Genomic DNA, 25,185 nt, shown 5'->3' with positions numbered 1-25,185 from the left:
GTGTGGTACTTTGTCAAAGGCTTTTTGCAAGTCTAGGAATACACAATCAGCCCATCCATTTCTTTCTTGCACTATGTCTGTTAGTCTTGAGTAAAAGCATATTAAGTTTGTGGAGCATGATCTTCCTTGTCTGAATCCGAATTGTCTTGGGTTTAATATGTCATTGTCTTCCAGGTGTTTTACCCATCTATTCTTGATTATTTTCTCTCAAATTTTGGCTATGGTGCTTGTTAGTGATACTGGCCTATAGTTGGTGGGTTCTTCCTTGTTTCCTCCTTTGTATATTGGTACAATGTTAGCGTTTTTCCAGTCCTCGGGTATCTTTCCTTCTTTGAGTGAGCTGTTTATTAAGATGTGTATTTTGTCTGTTAGTTCTTCTTTGCACTCCTTTAGAATCCAATTTGCAATACCATCCGGGCCATGTGATTTTCTGACATCCAGCCTTGATAGATGTTCTGATATTTCCTTTAGTGATGCTGTAAACTCATTCATGAGGGGAGATTTCTTGTTTTTATCTATGTCACAATTTGGTATTTTCTCTCTGGTGAAAACAGATTTAAAGTGATTGTTCATGACTTCGGCCATCTCTAAATCTTCTGTGTATTCTAAGTTTCCTTGGCATAGTTTCACCATTTCCTGTTTGTTTTTAAGTTTACCATTCACATACTGATAGAATAGTTTGGGTTGCTCTTTGCATTTGTCTATAATATCCTTCTCATGGTTCCTTTTTTCCTCTCTTCTCACATTAACATACTCATTTCTACAGTTAACATAAATTTGCCATTTGCTTTGTTTTTTGTCCTTTCTCCACTTTTTCCAAGCTTTGTCCCTTCTGTCTTTTGCCTCACTGCATCTTTTGTTGAACCAACATTTAATGTACTCTCTCTCTCGCTTTTGTCTTGGTACCTGCCTGTTTACACCTTCATTGTAGTTTTCCATCAATATATTCCATTTCTCTTCCACTGTTGTCTCTTCCCTGTAAAATTTTTCCCAGTTTGCATTCCGGAAGAATGACTTTAGTTTTGTAAAGTCTGTTTTGTTGTACATCAGTCTTCCTTTCCTATGCTTTTCGTTCCTCTCTATGTCTATTTCTTCCTTTAGTACAGTTTCGATGAGTACATGGTCACTCTTTCAAATTGGTGTCTCGTACTGGACTTTATGCACTATTTCAGGTTCTGTTGTAAATATTAGATCTAGTTTCGATGGCTCTTCATTATTTCTGTACCTTGTGTTTTCACGGATCCATTGGGTCATTGTGTACTCCATGGTCATATCTAGCAGTACATTGCCCCACGAATCATCTCCTCCTTGCACTGTCATGCTGTCCCAACAAATTTCTTTGCAATTGAAGTCCCCCATAATTACCAGATTACCCTTACCCATTAGTATCTCATTTAGTGATTTTCTTGTATCATCTAGCATTTTTGTATGTTCGTTTTCTTTCCAAGCGCTTGTTTTTGGAGGCACATAAGTCACCACAAACTTTCTACTTTTCATATTCTTGCCTTCGACTTTTATCATGATCAATTCAACATTACCTTTGCCCTCTGCAATTTTTGTCACCTTTAGGTCTTTCTTGGCCAAGAACATGATTCCCCCTCCCTGTTTCTTGTCCCTGTTTTTTATCCAGTAGTTGTATAATGTGTGTGTGTTAATAATTCTGTATGTTTGTAGCATCAGTATTATATTGTTATGAGTTGTATGTATATGAGTTATATAATACATATGTGCAGTATTATATTGTTATGTGCATAAAATACTGTTGCGTTTACTTATATGTCTGGTTGTGTGTTTAAATTTATGTTTTGCGTTTGATATTTCCTATACCATTTCTCTCTCTGTTTTCAGAGAATAGTATAAATTTTAAGTTGAATAAAGCCTTGTAATAAGGTCTGTGCATTTTTCACAACACCTGTAAAACAGCAATGATTTCCTCAATGTTTACACCCAAACCTCTAGGTATCGTTATCCACAGCGCTGCACTGCTCAGCACGTCTACACTCTACAACGTCTCAAAATTCAACAACTTTTTTATTAATAGTATTAGGGTAATCATGAGTTGACCGAGAATAGATATAGTAATGTACTAAGGAATCGGGAAATAAATTATTTGATGGAGGAAATTTATGACTTAAAGTTAGACTACTGAGCTATGTACAAAGAACTCACTGCACTACGAAAAAGTAATGATCAAACAATAAGAGAATTGAATGAACTAAGGAGTGAAATGGATAATCTAAAGAAAGAAAATGAACAACTGAAAAACGAGGACAAGAGAAAGAAAGAGCAGTTGGAAGTTGTGACCGGAAAGGTGGCAGAGTCTATTAAGGAAGAAGATCTCATCAAAATAAAAAATCAGTGGAAAGTAGAAAGGGAAAACCAAGAGGTATCTTTTAAAATACTTAAAGAACAAATGGAAGAAAACACAAAAGAGACAGTTATTAAAATAATAAAAGAGAAACCAAGTCTAGTTAGAGACACAGTAAACGAAAGTGCATTGGAATTAAAGAAAAAAAATGATATGCATAAATATCAAAAGGAAAAGGAGGAAAAGGAACTGGTTAAGGAAATTATCAAAGAAATTCAGGGTGATGAAATTGACCTGGTAAAAGAATGACTTTTATTTTTTGTTAGTTCCTGTTATTCCTCTGGGATACCCTCACACTTCAGTCCGTTGTGAAAAGGACTGTCCAAGGGATGCCTGATGCATTTTCAACAAAATATAAAATGAAATAAAATAAAATTAGGGACTGATGGCTCCACTTTGGTCCTTAATATTATTCCTACGTAATTCAATTCAGACCTGTTCATGCCTTGAATGTCACCAATTTCTTGCACCATAAAAACCTTTTTTCTTTTTTTAGTTTCTTAATTCTCTTGGATGCCCTCACACTTCAGTCTGTTGTGAAAAGGACTGTCCAGACTTGGGACTGGCTAACAATGGTTAGGTGGTTCACATCCTTCTAGAAAAACCTTTTTAATACCACATCCGAAACCAATCCTTGAAATAAAGTAAAACATGCAAGACAAGATATATGTACAATAGAATGGATGAAAGCTATTGTGCAGCAAAAATACAAAAAAGAACCTAAGAGGAAATTTATTTGGCCTAAAACGGCACCATTTTGATCATCAGGCAAATACTGTGTGACATTCAGATGCCAGTCGTAATTAGTTCCTTAATTAAGTATTCAATTAGTGTCATTTTGATCTTGACTTTTTTACTGTTAATTAAGGATTGAACAATGATCAATTAGTGCCATGTCAGGTGACTAAATTCAGCTTTCCAGTCAGTGTCTGTGACAGCAATTAGATACTATCAAAATTAGCACCAATCATGGTGTTGGCCTACATATACTTGGTGTATTCAAGGTCGGGTATCCAGTTTCTCAACTGCAATCAAGCGACAGAGCGATCTGTAGCGAACAATGGCTATTTGCGATCTTTTGGGGCGAGATCATTCGTTGATTGTTTGGCGATAAGTGGCGAAGGTGATCTGAAGGGCGAGATCAGTAGACAGAGTGATCTGTAGTGAAAATGGTCATTATTGGGATCTTGGGGCGAGATCGGTTATAGTTCGAATGGTGGTCAGTGGCGAACGGTGATCTGAAGGGGCGAGATCAGTTGAGTATTGAGCGATCTGTGGCGATCAGTGGAAATTAAGGGGCGAGAGATAGTATTATGGCAATTCGTACCAAGAGAGCGAACGTACATGAAGCGGGACGCCCACGCAAACGAACTCACTAGGCTTGTGGCATTGGTGGAATGGAAGCTGGTGCAGGGACGATCTTCTGCATATCTTGTAGACGGTGGAATCACTGGCGGTGCGAGGACCTAACTGTCAATGAGTTCAGGGCACTGGGTAATATTTAGCCAGAATACTGGTGTCGGGCGTGCTGTGCGTCTTTTACATCTGAAACATTCTGTTTTAGACTGTCCCTTAGCTGCTTGGATCCACGCAATGAAGGTCAGCAAACATGGGTGGAAAAGAAGGAGTTGGTAACGCAGTCCTGGCGACGGGAGGAAATATTGCTGAAGCATGCACCACCACTGAATTTCATCAAGTCGGTTGCGGTATTCGAAGGTGATGGCAACTTAGAAGTTGATTGGGCGGCAAAGTTAGTCATGGAAATGTGCGGCACAAATAAAAACAGCATTGTCAGGGTTCCTGTTAAAGTAACTGGAAATGAAAGCTGTCTATTCAATTCACTTTCAGTTGCACTAATGGGCAATGAAAATCTCATTTCCAATCAATTGCGAGTACTCTGCACCGGAGAACTGTTGAAAAATGAGCATATGTATAGGCAGATTTATGAAGGTGATTACTTGTGGCACACCCACAATACAGATTACGAACAAGCTTGCATTGATTGTGCCACTGGTAAAGCGTCCACAGGTTGGACTATAAACGCTGCTGCATCAGTGATCGGCAGGCCAATTTCTGTCGTTTATCCCCCAATGAATGGACTATTGGATCCTGCTGTGTGTTGTTTTAATACAGTTTTCATGACACTCAATGAAAGGCAGGTGTTCCCTACACCAGTTTTTATAATGTGGACCATTTGCGGTTATACTGGTGCTGGACGCCAGATCATTTTGTGCCTCTGTTGATGTAGGCGCCGGTACCAGCAAAAAATGAAGTAACAATCGTAGTAGAAGAGGATTCACTGGAAATGAGGGGTGATTGCATGCTGACAGATATTGATTTCCCTGTAGAGTGAGCAGAGACATCATCAAAGGCAAGAGGAGCAAAGGACGAATGCTTTAAGGCATCATCAAAGGGAGCGAGTATCTGCAAACAACATCAAAGCGAACTGAGAAAGCAAAGGGCGAGTGCTTTAAGGCAGATGTTGTGGCATCATCAAATTCAAAAGGGAGCGAGTATCTGCAAACAGTATCAGATACAAAGCGATTTGAGAATGCAAAGGGCGAGTGCTTTAAGGCAGATGTTGAGGTATCCAATAATGGTCGACAACAAGAGGGCAAGTGCAATAAAACCTCATCTCCAAAGATGGGGTCCGTCGATGAAATTTTGTGTGACCTTTCAGGTTTTCAGTCCACATGCAGTAGATTTGGTCCTTTTGATGGCGATGACGGTTGCAGCAGTTGGCGGAATGAGGTGTCTGATCACAGCAATGAAGCTAACGCCGATAATGAAGTATCGAGTGAGCCTTCCCTGACAGGTGTGCCTAACAGTATGAAGCAGTTGGTTAATGGAAGATTCCTTGAGGTCGCCAACCTTATTGACATCATAACTAACACAGAAGATGCAGCGTACCCAGCCATTCCCATCGGAAAAAAAGGAAAATGTCTCTTTCACTAAGGATAATAAAGACAACGTTGGAAGAAGGGGGCGTAATCAATGTAGTGTATTCAGTGACGACAGTGGCGTTTGGAATACTGCTTCCACGTTGACAAAGAAAACCGAATCTATAAAAAGAGAAGGCCGCTTTGACTTTGTTGTTAATCAGAAGGGGGTCTATGGAACTAAGCGATACGCTTTCACCCCACTGACCCAGCAGCTGCAGACATAGGACATCTTTTGCCTTCGTCGCTGTTACGCGACACTTTAACGTGATGCACAGTATAAGAAGCGGGTATCTTGGATTGATGGCGGCAATCCAGTGGTAGTCGTTGAATATATAGGAAAATTTCCTGATACCATAAGTTATCATGGCAACAGTAAGAAGTCTACTGGGGAATATGTACGGAAGCCAGCAAAGACAATCTCAAAGGTTAGAGAGGCAATTGGGAGTGGCAAGCAGCCTAAAGAAATTATGTAAGATATGTTGCTGAACGATTCAATATCAGCGCCACAAGATGTCAAGCAAATACAGAATATAAAATACAGGGATGGCCTACAGAGTCGGAAAGGGTCTGGTATTGTCTCGAGACAGAATACGGCAGATGATGTTGAAGGTTTGATAAGGGGTATCAATGGTTGTAATGATCACCCATTCCTGCAGGAAGTTGTTGGACGGAAAGGTAAACCACCATCATTTATCTGCTATATTGATGAACAGATCAGACATGAATAATCTTGCAGAATCAGTCATAGGTGTTGACCACACCTTTAATCTTGGTCCCTGTTGTCACATTGACAGCGTTCTAAAGCAAAATGTTGGTTCGGAAGGCAACGCAAGATCATCCAATTATGCTAGGCCCCCTGTATCTGCACTGGGATGGAACGTACTATTCATACAATAGATTCTTTTCACATCTCCAAACCCAAACAAATATGGAAAGCATCAACAGCGGCGGTGGGCAGGGTGCAGGGATGACCCGTCATCCAGGAGGTGCTCAGATGAGAGGGAGGGTGGGAGGGGTGTGGAGTGTATGTAGGGATGAAATGGGTGGGAGTGTTTTTATGCCTTTCCCTTTTTGGCTACCTCCCTTGTAAGGGGGAAAAAGCCTTGGTATATGTATGTATGTATGTATCAACAGCAAGATCGCTACTAACGATCCCATGCCGTTAGTTCTTGGGTTGGATGAAGAGAAAGCTTTGACAAACGTCATGAAAACATGCTTTCCAAAATCTACATTGATTCTGTGTACCAGGCATTTGGAGGAAAACACTCGGCGCAACCTCCAGGACAAAACGGAAGCTCATAAAAAACTAAGACTGCACGTTTTAAGTGAGATTTTTGGTAAGGATGGCCTGTCTAAAGATGAGTTTGAGTTCGATGTCCGGGCGAGGAGACTTGGTGACAAGTACGAGGTCGATGTTCCAAGCTTTTCAGCATATTATAATAACAAGCTAGTTCCAGTTCTACGGCAATACGTTTTCAAGCCGCAACTTGAAAATGATGTGGTACCATCAGATGGACAAACAACTGTGAGGCCATGAATAATATCTTAAAATTAAGCATCAATTGGAAACAGCAGGAAATGATGGATCTTGTAGACATGCTCTACAGGCTGGTTAAATACCAATATCGGGATGTGAGAAGAGCACGGCATGGGGAGGGGAACTTTGAGCTGGCTCCAAAGATGCAAAGCTTCCGAATTACTACTGCTGTCTGGAATGCAAAAACAGAGGAACAGAAGGAGGCCCACTTCAAAAAGTTCATGGACTTCAAAATTAGGTGCAAGGACAAGGAGGCAGCCACCAGGAAAAGTTCCAGTTCTCTAGTAGCGGCAAACTTAAAATACCCATGACCCCAAGGACAGCAAAGAAGCCATGCCAAAAGAGACAAGTCAGAAATGCAAAGACTTTCACAAGAAAATTTCAGACTCTGTGTCTAAATCAATGATAACAAAAATTATTACTCAGGGATAACAAAAAAGTACCAAGCAGATGGCTTATAATTTATTTTACTTAACTCAGGATGGACTATATTTTATTTGATTCCATTTTATGTTTCGTTGGAGATCAGACATCCTTGCTATCAGGTTCAGTTTTCCCTTGGATGTAGATTGGAAATGCAGGCAGCAGGATGTAAACCACCTAACCATTGTTAGCCAGTCCCAAGTTTGGACAGTCCTTTTCACAACAGACTGAAGTGTGAGGGCATCCAAGAGAATTGAGAAACTAATAAAAAAAAGGTTTTTATGGTGCAAGAAATTGGTGACATTCAAGGCATGAACAGGTCTAAATTGAATTATTTAGGAATAAAATGAAGGACCAAAGTGGAGCCATCAGTCCCTAATTTTATTTTATTTTATATTTCTTTTTCATTTAGGAATGTCCCGTGTGGGGCTACAAGGAGAAGGATGCCTAGTCCCAATCCCCGTCCCTTTTCTTCTCGCCTCTTACGATCCAAGTGGAAAAACTTGGTGGCAGTATTCTTTTCCCCCACCTTTTCACTTTTGGCTACCTCCCTTGTAAGGGGGAAAAAGCCTTGGTATATGTATGTTTATATTTCGTTGAAAATGCATCAGGCATCCCTTGGATGTGGACTGGAAATGCAGGCAGCACGTTGTAAACCACCTAACCATTGTTAGCCAGTCCCAAGTCTGGACAGCCCTTTTCACAACGGACTGAAGTGTGAGGGCATCCCAGAGAAATAACAGGAACTAACAAAAAATAAAAGTCATTCTTTATTATAGTGCACATTTTTTTTTTTCAAATTAAAATTTCTGTTTATTTTGCCTTAAAATACAATCGACTTCATAAGCTTACATAAATAAACAGGTGCAGGATGTAAATTGAATATACAAGTGAAGTAGAAGTGCAGGTATAAGACTAGTGAGAATATAATACAATGTAAGTGAAGCGTTAATATAAACAACTTCCATGATATTATTGCGACTGGTGACATTCAGTCTCTTTACTAAATAACAAAGTGAGAAATCGAGGTGCCAGTCTCGGGGCCGATCCAGAGTTGGTAATTTACACCAACCCCTGTGCTGGCAGAGCAATATCACCGCCACCGTCAACTGAGATTAGTTGACGCTAATTCATCGGCAAATAAATCAAATTTCGGTCGTGTATATCGCATCAAATTAGGTTTGAATACATTATAAATCATTGCAAGATACATTTTATGCCCAAAAATATTAGTTGTCAGTTTAATTAATGCAGTTGACGCTAATTAATTAATGCATATGACTCCCTCGTCCTATTTTGTAACCAATCTGTGAAAGCTCGCATCTTCTCTTCTACAACCTTCTTTGTTTCCTCATCCCACCATTCACTACCCTTCCTTCTATTTCCTCCTGTCCTTCTTGTTCCAAACACCATCTTTCCACACTTTGTGACTCCCTCCTTGAACCATCCCCATTCCTCCTCCACACCTAGCTCTACTCAATCCTTCACTCCCTCCCACTCCTTCAGCTTCTTCTTGTACTCCTTCTCCTTTTCCTTTTCATTTAAAGAGTTCACTCTAAGTACCTCCCTACCTTTTGTCCCTTTCCTCTTTCTCCATCTATCCTCCACTCTCAACTTACCTTCCACCAAAAAATAATCTGATATTCTCCCACCCTCTCCCCTTAGCATATGTACATCCTTAACTCTTCCTATCATAATCCTATTTACCACTACATAATCCATTAACGCTCTATCTACCACCCTCTCCCATGTGTACTTATGCTTGACTTTCTTCCAAAACACTGTATTTGCTATCATCTGCTCTCTTTCTAGACACATTTCCACCATCAACTCTCCACTATGATTCTTTCCTGGAACTCCACATTTCCCAACCATTCCATCAATTGGACCATTTCCTACGCTAGTATTAAGGTCTCCCAGTACTATTACATTGACATTTCTCCCTAAATCCTCTATGCACTCATTTAAATCTATCCAAAAAGCCTCCCTTTCTTCTACACTTTTCTCAATGCCAGGCCCATATGCACTTACAAAAACCCACATCTCCTTTCCCAGTTTCACCTTCATCCACATTATCCTTTAGGAAACCTCCTTCCACTCCACTACTCGTTTACCTATCTCTTCACTTACTGGCATAGCCACCCTTTCCTTCCCTCGCCTTCTCTTCACTCCTGATAACCTCCCACTTACACTCCCAAACTTACACTCACCCTTCCCTTTCAACTTAGTTTCACTCAAAACCAACACATCCATCTTCTCACAAACATACTACCTATCTCTTCCCTTTTACTCTCATCTGTACCACATCCACTCACATTAAAAGACCCAAACCTTAGAGTGCTGGTCAGAAAACTCCTAGACCCTCTTATGCCTTTACTTTTTTTTAGGAATGTCCCCTGTGGGACTACAAGGAGAAGGATGCCTGGTCCCAATCCCCGTCCCTTTCTTCTTGCCTCTTACAATCCAAGTGGAAATACTTGGTGGCAGTATTCTTTTCCCCACCACAGGGAAGGTAGGCAAAAAAGGAAATGAGTATTCAGAGAAATTGTACAGGTCAGCAACAATGGGTTGGGGGACAGCATAACGGAGGGACAGTCATAGTATAAAAGTGTCATCATTTCTCTATGAACAGAGTTTTCCTCTATCACAGACAAAATGATGTGTGGCTCTGGCCACACAAAACAAGATACACATACAAGTAATCATATACTCAATTTTAAATTTCCTTTTAAGGACAGATGTCCCCCAAATCAGGCTCGCCCAAAGAAATTGAAAAAAAATATTGCTAAAAAGAGACAGGCTTATAAGAAATATAAGTGCTCGGGTGCACCTCATGACTATGAAAGTTATGTATCAATACAGATTTAAAAAAAGACAATAAAAAAGAAAAAAGAAAATGACAATACGAAATGAACATCGCTGATAAATCCAAAGAGAATCCCAAAGAATTCTATAGTTACATTAGAGATAAAAAGGTTGTTAGGAATCACATTGGTCCACTATTATCTGCTGACGTCAACTTGAATATTCAAATGAAGGAATGTGTAATATTTTAAACAATTATTTTGTAAACGAAACACCTCAAAGTGAACTCCAAACTGAAACCTGTGAAAAGTCTAGGGTAAACTTACTCACTACGGTAAATATAACAAAAGAAAATATTGAAAGGTGTATAGACAAACTCAAAGTTAATAAAACACCAGGGCCTGATGGTTGTCATCCAAGAATCTTTATAAAGGAAATGAAAAATGAGATTATTGTTCCATTAGAAATTATCTTTAAGAAATCCAACATATCCAGAGATGTCCCATGAGAATGGAAGCTAGCTAACGTGACTCCCATATTCAAAAAAGGTGACAAAAAGAAACTAAATAACTATAGGCCTATAAGTTTGACTTCAATCGTAGGAAAAATAATGGAAACTATAATCAGAGATGCTATTGAACATCATTTAGAAAGTAACCATTTGATAAATGATAGCCAGCATGGTATCAGACGGAAACGTTCTTGCGTGACTAACTCAAATTCTACAACACAGTTATCTCGAATTATGATAAAAGAAACAATATAGATTTAATATATCTAGACTTTGCAAAAGCTTTTGATACTGTCCCACATGAAAGACTACTCACTAAATTAGCTTCGCACGGAATAAGTGGTAGCCTATTAAGTTGGACTAGTAATTGGTTGAATGATCGAAAACAGAGAGTTGTTTTAAATGGAAAAATGTTACAAGTGGAGTTCCTCAGGGTTAAGTTCTTGGGCCACTTCTATTCATAGTATATATAAATGATATAGACCATAGACTAAAATCTACTGTTTCCAAATTTGCTGATGATACAAAACTGTGCGGAATGGCAAATGATCACTTAAATCAATTTGATATTAAGGAGATTTAGATCAATTACAGCAATGGTCTGAAAAATGGCTAATGAAATTTAACACAAGTAAATGCAAGGTAATGCACATAGGTAAAAATAACAGTAAGTACGATTACAAGTTATTTGAAAATTCGTTAACAAAAGTGAATAGTAAAAAAGATCTCGGCGTAATTATCAATAACGATCTCAAATCATCCAAGCAGTGTATTTTAGCCTCTGAGAAAGCAAATAAGATTCTAAGACTGATTGTGCAATCTTTTGATTTCAAAAGTCCATCACTCATTAACAAGCTATATAAATCATTAGTTGGTTGATTGATTTATGGAATTTTTGGCTCGAAGGCCAAGCGCCGGAGCCGGTAGGCCATTCAGCGCATATTTATCTTTTAGATCAAAATTCAAGTAAAACGGTTAAAACGATAAACATTCACGAACACACATCAACAACATACGCTCACAAGCATTCATATACACAATTTTAAATTTCATAAAATAAATTTCTTTTAAAAACTTTAAAACATTCTTCACACGAGCTTCCTCCCCTAAAAGATACATACATATACCAAGGCTTTTTTCCACTTACAAGGGGGGTAGCCAAAAAGAAAAAGGCATAAAATCATTCCCACCCATTCCATTCCTGAATACACTCCACACCCCTCCACCCTCCCTCTTATCTTAGCACCTCCTGAATGATGGGTCATCCCTGCACCTTGTCCACTGCCCTGGGTCAGAAGCAGTGTCACAAGACACAGCACATCCACAGCAAGGCCGCTTCATTAAATTGGCGACCCCCCCTCTCTGTCCCTCCATTGCATAAAATGAGAGGACAGGGAGAAATCCCTTCGGGCTGCATCAAATTTTGCTCACACATACTACCTCATCCCCCATCCACCCGCCCATTCCACCCCATGCAATCACATCATCATCCATATACAACCTTTCTCCATTCACACCCGTCTTCTGTCCTCTCCTATCCTTCCTCAACAGACATTCCCCTCTTCCATAAAGCCCCCTTCACCCCATCCATCCACCTCATCGTAGGACGTCCCCTCATGTTCACTCCATCCACATCTACCTTCCATATCTCTTTTACTAGTCTTTCTTCACTCATTCTTTCCTTGTGTCCAAACCATCCTAATACTCTTTCATCAACCCTATCTCCCAGCTCCTTTTCCACCCCTGTTCTTCTCCTCACCTCCTCATTTCTCACTCTATCCAGCCTAGTAACCCCCATCATACTTCTCAGACACCTCATCTCAAACACATTCAAACTCCTTCTCTCTTCTTCTCTTATGTTCCATGTTTCTGCCCCATACAGTGCTGTTGGCACAATCACTCCTTCATACAGTCTCCTCTTAGCATCCATTCCCAAATGTCTATTCCTCATTACACTCTTTAATCTACCAAGCCATTTACTTGCTTCTCTCAATCTACATTCTACCTCCACTTTCACTCCACCTTTCCCTGCCACATTTGCACCCAAGTATCTAAAACTATCCACTTCCTCCAGTCGCTCTCCCTTAATGCTCACTTTCAGTCTACTGCCACTTTCACCCCTTATACATCTCATCACCTTACTTTTACCCACATTTATCTTTAGCTTTCTTCTATCACATACTCTCCCAAACTCTGTCACCAACTTCCTCAATCCCTCTTCTGATCCTGCCACAAGCGCAGTGTCGTCCGCAAACAACAGCTGGCTCACCTCCTACTTTTCTCCATTTTCTTTAACCATCTCCAATCCCTTGCCCACTACCCTTGCATTTACCTCTTGCACTACCCCATCCATGTATAAGTTGAACAGCCAGGGCGACATAATGCATCCTTGACGAAGTCCCACCTTTACCTCAAACCACTCACTTTCTCCATTTCCAATCCTGACACAAGCTCTACTACTCTCATAAAAACTCTTGACAGCTCCTAGAAGCTTTCCTCCTATCCCGTATATCTGCATAGCCTCCCACAGTGCCTTTCTGTCTACCCTATCATAAGCCTTTTCCAGATCCATAAAAGCCCAAAAAACATCCTTCCCCTTTCCTATAGCTTTCTCACATATCTGTCTTACCACAAAGATCTGATCTACACAACCTCTACCTGTCCTAAATCCACACTGTTCCTCACCAATTACTCCTTCTGTTCCTCTCCTAATCCTCTCAATCAAGATCCTCCCATAAGCCTTCCCAACTACACTTAACAAGCTAATCCCTCTGAAACTACTACATTCACACTTGTTCCCTTTTCCCTTGTAAAGAGGAACTATACAGGCACTCCTCTAGTCCTCCGGCACTCTACCCTCTCTCCAACAAACATTAAATAACCTCACCAACCAGTCCACCATCACTGTACCTCCCTTTTTCAGACATTCCGCATGGCATCCATCCAGACCAGGTGCCTTACCTGCTTTCATCATCTTAACAACTGCCTTCCTCATACTTCCTTATTTCTCCTCCATTCCCCTCATTCATCACTCATTTTCTTCGCACTTCCCACTGCAGCAATCTTTCCTTCCCTATCCTCCTTCACATTTAGCAACTCCCTAAAATATTCTGCCCATCTTCCCCTTACTGCCTTCTCTTCCATTATCATCTCTCCATCTGCACCTTTTACCTTTTCTTCTCTACTTGATTCGCCTCCTCTTCCTCTCTTAATTTCTTTCCAAAACATCTTTTTATTACTTTCAAAATTTTCTGTCAAACTCTTACCCCATTTCACATCTGCTCTCCTCTTTGCAACCTTTACCTTTTGCTTTACTTCTCTTTTCTTTTCTTTGTTAAAAAATTTGCCCTGCGCTTATTAGAGAATGCAGGGCACTGAACTAAAATGTGTTTAATTGTTAAAACTACTTGGCAAGTGGGACATTGGGGGGCCAGCCTTTCTGCTCCACTTGCCATCAAAAATCTATGATTGATGTAGGAATGGCCAATTCTTAATCTTGTCAAGACAATACTTGACCTTCTGTCCTAAGGAGGACACTTCCAAGGGTTCACCAAGGGGTGAATCTCTTTTAGTTTATAATTGCCGTCCAGCCTTGTCCATTCTTCTTGCCATTTCCCCATTGTGTAACAATGAACCACTCCTTCGAAGTCCGTATGTGGGACTTTTCGGTCTGTTACATGGTTGAGCCTAGTGGCGGCTTTGGCTGCAGCATCGGCCTGTTCATTTCCAGAGATACCCACATGGGATGGCACCCAGCAAAAGTTTACTTTTATTTTCTTTCTGTTGTTGATTAGAATTAACCAGTCCTGTATTTCTTGGATTAAAAAGTGAAGAGGCAAAAATGTATTTACAGAGATTAAAATGCTCATGGAGTCTGTAAAAATAACAACATTCTTGTTGCATGGAACAGAATTAAAAACAAATTTGAGGGCGTTGCTGACTGCCTGCAGTTCAGCAGTAAAAACAGAGCTAAAATGGGGCTATTTTCTCTTTAAAACTATGCTATCACATACAACAGCACAACCAACACCATCTTGGGATTTTGATCCATCTGTATAAATAAAAATTGCATCAGCATGTACTGATAAATGTTCTAAAAATTCACTTTTTAGCTCTACAGCAGTTCTATTTCTCTTCTTTTTTAGAGGACATATTTCAGTGGGGCATCGGTTCCAAGGAGGGAATTTGGGAGGCGTGATCTCAGCAATTGTATTAGGAACAAGTCCTACCTTCTCTGTCCCAACTTCACATCTCACTTCTAAAGGTTTTGGCAGAGTACTTTTCCTTGGAGCTCTGTCTACCGGCTGCTTTACAAATTTGAAGTTTGGATTCTGTTTGGATGTCAAGACACGAGATATATATCTAAGGCTTCCTCCCTGCGAATATACAGGGGAGGAATTCCTGTGTCCACATACAAGCTATCCACTGGAGATGTTCTATAGGCTCCCGAACAGATCTGTAAAGCCATATTGTGGACTATATCAAGCTTCTTCAGTGAACTTTAACATGCCGATCCATAAATTTGACATCCGTAATCCATTTTGCTAAGGCACAATGTTTGGTAAAGCCTTATTAAAGTTACACGATCTGCTCCCCAGTTGAAACGAGACATTACTTTTAGTATAGTAAGTCGCTGTTTGACAGTGTATACAACCTCGTTTATGTGATTTGTGAATGTCAACCTTTTATCCAATACCAGACCCAAGTATTTTACTTCATCTTCATGCGGTAATATGACACCCTCTAAGAATAGTGTTGGTATTTCTTCCTTGCGTCTTAGTCTGGAAAACCTTATGGCTTTGGTTTTTTCAGCAGAGAATCTGAAGCCCCTGCAATTAGCCCATGCTGTTGCTAAGTTAATAACCTCTTGAATCTTTTGGCCCGTTTCGAATGTTGTCGATTTGCTGCACACAATAGCGAAGTCATCAGCATAAGCAAATCTATGAACTCCTGTGGGAACTTGTTCTAATAAACTATTAATGGCTATACTGAACAGTGTAGGACTCAGAACACTTCCTTGGGGAATCCCTTCCTCTTGAAGATATGCACAAGAGAAAGAAGAGCCCACTCTGACTTTTAGATAACGGTCAGACAAGAAGTCCTTTAAACAATTGAACATATTACCCCCAATACCCCACTCTGCAACTAGCTTCAGAATGCCTCCCCGCCAAGTAGTATCGTAGGCATTTTTCAAGTCAAAAAACACACCAATGCTAGAGTTCTCAATTGCGAAGGCATTCTGAATCTCACGAGTGATAAAAAGTAAGGGGTCCAGAGTGCACTTATTTCCTCTAAATCCAAACTGTCTGTTAGATAGGAGATTTTTTAATTCTAAAAACCAAATTAAATGCGTATTAACCATTCTTTCATAGATCTTACAAATGCAGCTAGTGAGAGCAATAGGTCTGTAACTTTGTGGGTCATGAGAGTCTTTTCTTGCCTTTAAGATTCCTATGATGATTGAAGTCTTCCAAGATTTAGGAGAAGATCCACAAGACCAAAATTTGTTCAGCACATTTAAAAGGAATTTCTTCGCAAAATATGGATAAGTGACCAACCATGGAATAAAGAATGTCATCCTCTCCAGGAGAGGTTGGGGAGGATAAAGATAAAGCATGATCCATTTCTTCCAAGGTGAAGAGAAGATTATATGCCTCCGAGTTTGTATTGGTAGGAGGAATAATCGTGGTCTTGGCTCTAATTCTTCTGAAATTATCTGAATAATGTAGTTGACTTGAAATATCAGCATAATGTCTTCCAAAAGTCTCTGCTACTTCTCTTGTATCTGATATAAAAGAGTCATTTATCGTCAGAATGGGTAAAGGAGATGGAGTAAACTTTCCTTGTAATTTTCGAATCCTATTCCATACTAAAGTAGGGGAAGAGTCATATTTCAATTTGCTAATATATTTAATGAAGGATTCCCTCCTTGCTTTCTTGAAGATTTTCTTCTGCTTTGCTCGAGCTCTTCAGTACGTTATCTTATTGACTAAACAAGGGTATCTCCCATATCTCTTATAGCAAGTTCTTGTAATCTTTCTGCTTAAAGCACATTCATCGCTCCACCAGGGGACTACTGGGCGTTGAGGTTTACCAGCTGTCCTAGGAATGGAAGAGAAAGCACCAGAGAGTATCACGTCTACCAGGTAGTCATATGCATCACAGTTACTACCAAAATCACTAGTCTTATAATCAATCTCTGTGGATCTCCTAAATAATTCCCAATTAGTCTCTCCTGTCTTCCATTTAGGTAAGCAACAGGAGGGAGTGTTCTTTAAATATTTGATATGGATAGGCCAGTGGTCGCTACCATGTAAATCTTCATCTATTGACCAACTGTAGTCTAATCTTAAGGCTGATGAACAAATAGTTAGGTCTATAGCAGAACTTGAATTGTGAAAGACATCAAACCTAGTTTTGGAACAGTCATTCATCAAAATGACATCGTTATTATCAATAAATTCTTCAATTATATTGCCCCACGGGTCACACCTTGATTCACCCATAGAGGATGCTTGGCGTTAAAGTCACCCATTAGAATAAAAGGCTCAGGGAGCTGGTCAACCAAAGATTGTAGGTCATTTAACTCAAACTGACGGGGGTGGTTATATATGTCTACGAGTCGATCTTCCAGTTCAGGTTCCAAATATAAAGACCATAAAGTGATCCATTTAGTGGTAAAGATTTGTTCTGCACAAGCCTGCAACACCGAATGTAGGTGGACACTTCTGTGGTTTACAGATTTCTTAACAATGATACCAGTACCTCCATGGGCACGGCCCCCAATCATAGGAGATCTGTAAAATATATAATTAAGTCCAACATTAGGGGATAAATTGCCAAGCATAGTTTCTTGCAGACAAAAAACAAACACATTATGTTCTTTAAAGAGAATCCCAACCTGCTCTCGATGAGAATTAAAACCTTGAATATTCCATTGAATTATGGACATTATACTGTTTTCTTTTTCTTTTTTGGGTCTACTGGTCTGGTAAGAGAAGTCTGGGCGAGAGAGGGTTTACAAGGTGGGTTCTTTTCTAATTTCTTTGCTTTCACAGGTGGCATCCTCTTCTCTGACAATGGTCCGACCGACGATGTAGAGTCCGGGTTATTAGTTTCTTTCTTAGATTGCTTATCACGATTTGGGGAAGAAGATGGAGATGAGGGTGGACTGTGGAGTCTTTTACTGCGCACAGCTTCAGACTCCATAGCTTCGCTTCTGTGTGCCTAAACTGAGTGAGGCACAACAGTCTGTGATCCCTTTATTGGGGAGCCCCCCCGAGTTTGGAAGTTTGACTGATTGAGAGGAGGCTTTATTAGAGGAACCCTGTGGGGTCCCAGCAATGAGAACTTTAGGTGCCCCTCTAGATGGGGCAGGAGGCATTCCCTCAACTGGGGATGGGAGAACCTCCGCAGAGGAGGGTTGACGAGTACTACAATTTCCAACTTGTGGAGAAGAACGATTTGGTCTAGTAGTGACTCTTTCACGTTGAGGCTTGGGTTCAGCATTTCTTTGATCCTCATTGCTTCTGTGCACCTCTACTGAGTGAGGCACACTAGTCAGCAATCCCTCTACTGGGGAGTCCCCCAAGTCTGGAAGAGAGATTGCCTGAGAGGAGGCTTCATTAGAAGAAGCCTGTGAGGTTTCTACAATAGAAACCTTAGGTGCCCCTCCAGATGGGGCAGGGGACACCCCTTCAACAAGGGGTGAGGAAACCTCCGTACAGAAGGCTTCAGAAGTACTAGAAATTCCTACTTGAGAAGAAGAAAGACCATTAGGTTTCATAGTAACACTTTTACACTGTGGCTTGGGTTCAGTGTTAACAGAAGAATTCATATTGGCATTCTTATTTCTATTGCCTTCTACAGTTGGCTGATCCACTTTACTATTTGTTTTAACAACATCACTGTATCTTTTGGAATTACTTAATAGTCTTTTAGCATGTCATACACTTATATGTTCTGCATGAGCTTTTAGTAGTATTTCCTGTTCCTTCTTATAAATTACACAGTTCTTATTTCTGGCATCATGCTCTCCTTTACAATTTATACAAACTGTTGGGCGGGAACAATCCCCATGTTCAGGCTGAGCACATATCAAACACACTTTGTCCCTTGCACATCTGCAGGAAGGATGGCCAAAACCATAGCAGTTGAAGCATTGAAGGGGACGGGGCTTAAACTGCTTCACATAAACAATCTCTTTTTCTATCTCTACATAATGAGGTAGATCTTCACCACAAAAACTTAGGATACTCATAGAAGAACGAGGGATTTTAGCAACCTTCCAAACATTAGTTGGGCACATTTCTAAAAAAAATTTGGATAGCCTAGAAATGAAAGTTAATCACATAGTTTCATGAATAAATTTCCAAACATTAAAACAATTATAAAGAAACAACATACACATATGTACATATACCAAGGCTTTTTCCCCTTTACAACGAAGGTAGCCAAAAAGAAAAAGGCATAAAATCATTCCCAACCATTCCATCCCTACGTACACTCCACTCCCCTCCACCCTCCCTCTCATCTTAGCACCTCCTGGATGATGGGTCATCCCTGCACCCTGTCCACTGCCCTGGGTCAGAGGCAGTGTCGCAAGGCACAGCACATCCTCAGCAAGGTTGCTTCATTAAATCGGCAATCCCCCTCTCCGTCCCCTCATGCAGAAAAGAAGACAGGGAGAAATCCCTTCAGGCTGCATCAAATTTTGCTCACACAAACTACCTCACCCCCCATCCCCCCCACTCATTCCACCTCATGCATCACATCATCCATATACAACCATTCTCCATTCACCAATCTTCTGTCCTCTCCCGTCCTTCCTCAACAGACATTCCCCTCTTCCCCAAAGCTCCCTTCACCCCATTCATCCATCTCATCCTCGGACATTCCCTCATATTCACTCCCTCCACATCTGCCTTCCATACATCTTTTACTAGTCTTCCTTCATTCATTCTTTCCATGTGTCCAAACCATCCTAATACTCTTTCATCAACCCTATCTCCAAACTCCCTTTCCACCCTCTCATTCTCACCTACTCATTTCTCACTCTATCCAGCCTAGTAACCCCTATCATACTTCTCAGACACCTCATCTCAAACATTCAAATTCCTTCTCTCTTCCTTTCTTATGTTCCATGTTTCTGTCCCATACAGTGCTGTTGGCACAATCACTTCCTCATTCAGACATGAACAGAGCAGCACATATTTTCGGGGCGCTGGCTTACGAGTGAAAATATAAACAAGAAATTGGAAACAAACAGCATCGGCCTTGTTGTTTATATACGGTGTGGCAGGGGCTGTGTATTTGTGGTGAAATGATGTAGGTCGTAATTGTATCTCAGCTACTTTTTTTTTTTTTTTCAAAATGGAAACCCCTAAAGCTAAAGACTCAACTAAAAGAAGCCTGGAAGAAACAAGAATCGAAACACCATTAGGGGTAGTAAGAAAAAATTCATGCTTCGCATCAACACCTAGAGAATACCAAAGGTTAGACGTAAGTAGATTTTCCGGTTTTGAAAGAGAAGGCAATGGATTACTTAGAGTAGAGATGGATGGAGAACCCAGATACAGGAATATAATGAGGAATAGAGATTTAAATGACATCGTAGATGAACTATTAGAGCTTAAAAGCGAATACAAGATAATGTACCAGGAAGTATCAAACCTATGAAAAGCTAACGAAGAGAACAATAGGGAGATAGACGAGTTAAAAAGGGAATTAAAACAGCTTAAGGGTGATAATGAAAGGTTGTGAAAAGTGAGGATAATAGTGGGAACAAGGCTCTGAAACGAGAAATTAAAAGACAAATGAAGGAAGTGACTGAAAAGGTGGAAGAAAAAATCAAGGAGAATGACCTACAGGAAATAAAAAAAGTGAAAAATTGAACAGGAAAGTCAAGAAATATCCCTAAAGAAAATAATGGAACAACAAGTAAAAGATAATACCAAAGAAACTGTAATTCAGATTATTAAAGAGAAAAGTAACCTAGTTAGGGGCACAGTAGATAGAAAAAGGTGTATAGTAATCTATGGTATTAAAGAAAAGCACAATGTACCAAGATATCAGAGGGAAAAGGAAGAAAGAGAGATTGCCAAAGAAATACTAAAAGAGTTACAAACAGATGACTTAGGCTGGGACCGAGAAATCGAGGAAACCCATAGAACGGGCAGGTACTCTAAATATAAACAGTATAGACCACTAAAAGTCAAACTTAGATCGCAATCAAGCGCAGAAGAAATATTATCTAGAAGAATAAAATCAGCAAATAGCAAACAGTGCAATAATATATGGATAAAAAAGAAATTAGTGAGGAGGAAAAAGAGAAAGAAAAAGAACTTAGAAATGAGGCGAATGAAAAGAATGAGAATAGAACTGAACAGAAAAAGAGTTTTTTTGGAGAGTGATAGACATGAGGCTGAGAAAAAGATATATAGGGAAAATGGAAACAAAGAAGACAGAAGGGGAGGAGGATAAAATAAACTAAAAATAGCTTATACAAATATAGATGGAGTGATCTCAGGAATTAACGAATTAAACGATTATCTAGTCTTAGAAGAACCAGACATAATGGGAATTGTAGAAACCAAATTAAAGTACACCCTAACACCCCACACTGTAGGACAAGGTGTATACAACTGTTGGACAAAGAATAGAAAGAACAAACAGGACGGAGGAGTTCTAATTTTGGCCAAGAAAGATTTAACTGTAACAAAAATAACTGAAGGAAAAAATAATGTAGAATCAATTATAGTACAAGTCGAAGGTAAAAAAATGAAGAGAAGAAAATTTGCAGTGGTATATGTACCTCCTAAAACACAAGCCTGGACAGAAAGGGATCACGCCGAGTTACTAGATGATACAAAAGAAGAACTAATTGAAACACTGAAGGATGGAGGAAATACAGTAATTATGGGTGACTTTAACTCAAAAGAAATATGCTGGGAAGATATGACAGTGAAAGGGGGAGAGAAACACTGGGGCAATGTACTCCTTGACTTGACCATTGAATACACAATGACCCAGTGGATTAGAGAAAATGAAGAACCCTCAAAATTGGACTTAATACTTACGATAGAACCTGAGATAATCGAAAATATTATTTACAAAACTCCGAGAGGAAAAAGTGACCACGTACTAATAGAAATGGAATTGAAAGAACAAACAGACCAAAGCAAAAATTATAAACATAGAATAGGAAGACCTATGTATAACAAAACAAACTTTGAGAAACTTAAAACATTCTTTCGCAATGCAAACTGGGAAAAATTCCAAAACGAAGATACAGGGATAGAAGAAAAATGGAACATATTAAAAGAAATTTATAATGAAGGAGTGAACAAATATGTACCACAAAAAAAAATGGAAAAGGCATACATAAAGAACTGGTACAACAAAAGATGTAGTGAAGCAAAGGAAAAAAGAGACAAAGCTTGGAAAAAGTGGAAAAGAGATAAGAAACAAAGCAAATGGCAACCGTACATCAAACTAAGAAATGAATATGTAAAAATACGCAGAGATAAAAAGAGGAATTATAAAAAAAAGATAATAGACAAATGCAAGGAAGAACCCAAACTATTTTACAAGTATGTAAATGGAAAACTGAAAAACAAACAAGAAATAGAAAAACTGCGCCAAGATAAAAAGGAATATACAGAAGAACTGGAAATGGCTGAAATTATGAACAACCACTTCAGATCAGTATTCACAATAGAAAACTCGCCTAACAGTGTAGATAGAGAGAATTATCCCCAGCAATGAAAAAAATAAACGTAACGCAAAAAGAAATCACTGATCAAATTAAAACCCTTGATGTCAGAAAATCACATGGCCCAGACAGAATTAATTGCAAACTGGTTACTGAAGGAATGTATGGAGGAATTAACTGACAAAATATATAATTAAATCCTCACTTAAAGAAGGAAAAGTACCATTGGACTGGAAAAAGACAAACATTGTACCAATTTATAAGGGAGGTGATAAAGAAGATCCATCTAACTACAGACCAGTCTCACTAACAAGCACAATAGCAAAAATTTGTGAGAGTTGTCAAAAACAGATGGGTTAAATACCTGGAAGAAAAATCTATACTGAACCCAAATCAATTTGGATTCAGACAAGGGAGATCATGTACAACAAATCTGATCTGCTTTTACTCAAGATTAGTAGATATAATACAAGAAAGAGATGGATGGGCGGACTGTGCTTTTCTGGACCTGCAAAAGGCATTTGATAAGGTACCTCATAGTAAACTAATAAATAAGTTAGAGTCAAAGGGTGGCATCAGAGGAAAATTATTGGAATGGATGGAAGACTTCCTGATTGGGAGGAAAATGAGTTATAATTAAAGAAAAATTCTCCAACTGGGAAGAAGTAAAACGTGGTGTCCTGCAAGGATCGGTACTGGCCCAGATCATGTTCGCCGTATACATTAATGACATGAATGAAGGCGTGGAGTGCTATATGAATTTTTTTGCAGATGATGCAAAATTACTTAAGAAGGTAAAAATGGAAGAGGACTGCAACTCATTGCAACAAGATCAGAACACGATATGGAATTGGACTCAAAAGTGGGAAGTGAAATTTAATATAATGAAATGCAGTATAATGGAATTTGGAAAGAGTAAAAACAGAATATCAAAAGATTACAGAATTGGAGAAGAAGAAAAAAAAAAGCAAACTCTGAAAAAGATCTTGAAGTGATGATTGGAAAGGACATGAAACCTGATAAGCATATAAATAAGATATTCGGAGAAACCTATAACTTATTGAGAGAAATCAAAGTGGCATTTACTTATATGGATGAAGAAATGATAAAGAAAATACTAATTCCACTAATAAGACCAAAACTTGAGTATGCAGCATCACTTTGGACACATAGTACCAAAAAGAATATTAAGAAACTAGAAAGATTACAAAGAGCAACAACCAAACTAGCACCGACTCTTGCCGAACTAACATATGAACAAAGACTATCCAAACTGAACCTACCAACTCTGGAACAAAGAAGAGAAAGAGGAGATTTGCTGACTATCTGCAGAATATTGAAAGAGTGGAAGTTTTAGACAGGAACGACCTGTTAGTGTGGGACAACGGTAAAACGAGAGGACACAAAAAAAATGAAAAAAGATAGTTATAGAAAAAACTTGAAAAGGAACAGTTTCCCACACCAAGCGATTAATACATGGAACAAATTAGACAACGAAACAGTATGTGCAAACACTATACAAGATTTTAAGATAAAACTTGATGCGGAGAGATACAAAGACGGGTCACTACGAGCATAGCTCCCCTCCCGTATATTACAACTAGGTAAATAGGTAAATACAGTCTCCTCTTAGCATCCATTCCCAAATGTCTATTCCTCATTACACTTTTTAATCCACCACGGCATTTACTCGCTTCTCTCAATCTACATTCTACCTCCACCCCCACTCCACCTTTTCCTGCAACATTTGCACCCAAGTATCTAAAACTATCCACTTTCTCCAGTCGCTCTCCCTTAAGGAGATCTTCCATCAGAAAATCACTCTCTCTCACACACACACACGGTCCAGACACGGTCGGAGCAACACGTATTTTCGGAGCGCTGGATTTCGAGCGAAAATATAAACAAGAAATGATCGGCGTAGGCCTTGTTGTTGTTGTTGTTGTTGTTGTCGTTCCCTAGACTGTCTGTCCGAGCAGTCCCGTCTCCCCAAGGAAGGCCACAGCCGAAACTGGGTTTTCCCACAAATCCTTTATAGAGTGTATGTTGTGTTGTTTGCGTGCATGATTGTGTATAATGCAGTCTTCCATTATGTGTTGTATGGTATGGGGTGAAGTGTTACATCCTGGGCAGCTGTTCACAACACGGTCGTCCAGCCTCTTCTGGTAGCTTAGAAGTGCTGGGTGGTGACCGCATCGCAGTCTGGCCAAGTGGACTCTGTCCTTACGTGGGAGAGAGGATTCAGAAGGGTGGATATCAGGGGGTCTGGCATGCAGCAGTGTGTTGTCTTTCAGTGTGTTAATGGAGCGGTGAGTGATATGATTATGAATATGTTTCCGGAGGCTGGTATTTGGTGGTTGTGGAGGAAGAGAAGAGAGTATCTGTGTGTAATAAAGGTCTTTGGGTGTAGTTTTAATGTTTCTTGGTGTGTGTGGGTGTGGCCTTGTTGTTTATACGCAGGGTGGTAAGGCTGTGCATTCGTGGTGAAACAATGTACTGTAGGTCGAAACTGTATCTCCGTTACTTTCTTTTTTTCATTTTTTTTTTATTGTTCTAAAAAATGGAAACCCCTAAATCCAAAGACGCAACTAAAAGAAGCCTGGACGAAACAAAAATCGAAACTCCACTAGTAGTGAGAAAAAAATCATGCTTCGCTTCAACACCTAGAGAATACCAAAGATTAGACATAAGTAGATTTTTCGGGTTTGAAAGAGAAGGAAATGGATTACTAAGAGTAGAGATGGATAGAGAACCCAGATACAGGAACATAATGAGGAGTAGAGATCTAAGTGATATCGTTGATGAACTATTAGAACTTAAAAGCGAATATAAGATAATGTACCAGGAAGTATCAAACCTAAGGAAAGCCAACGAAGAAAACAATAG

The sequence above is a fragment of the Oratosquilla oratoria genome, chromosome 8, assembly GCF_046742065.1.
Source record: "Oratosquilla oratoria isolate Oo_2021 chromosome 8, ASM4674206v1, whole genome shotgun sequence".
NCBI lineage: Eukaryota > Metazoa > Arthropoda > Malacostraca > Stomatopoda > Squillidae > Oratosquilla > Oratosquilla oratoria.
The sequence above is the reverse complement of the archived record's forward strand: the minus strand, read 5'-3'. Positions refer to the sequence as shown.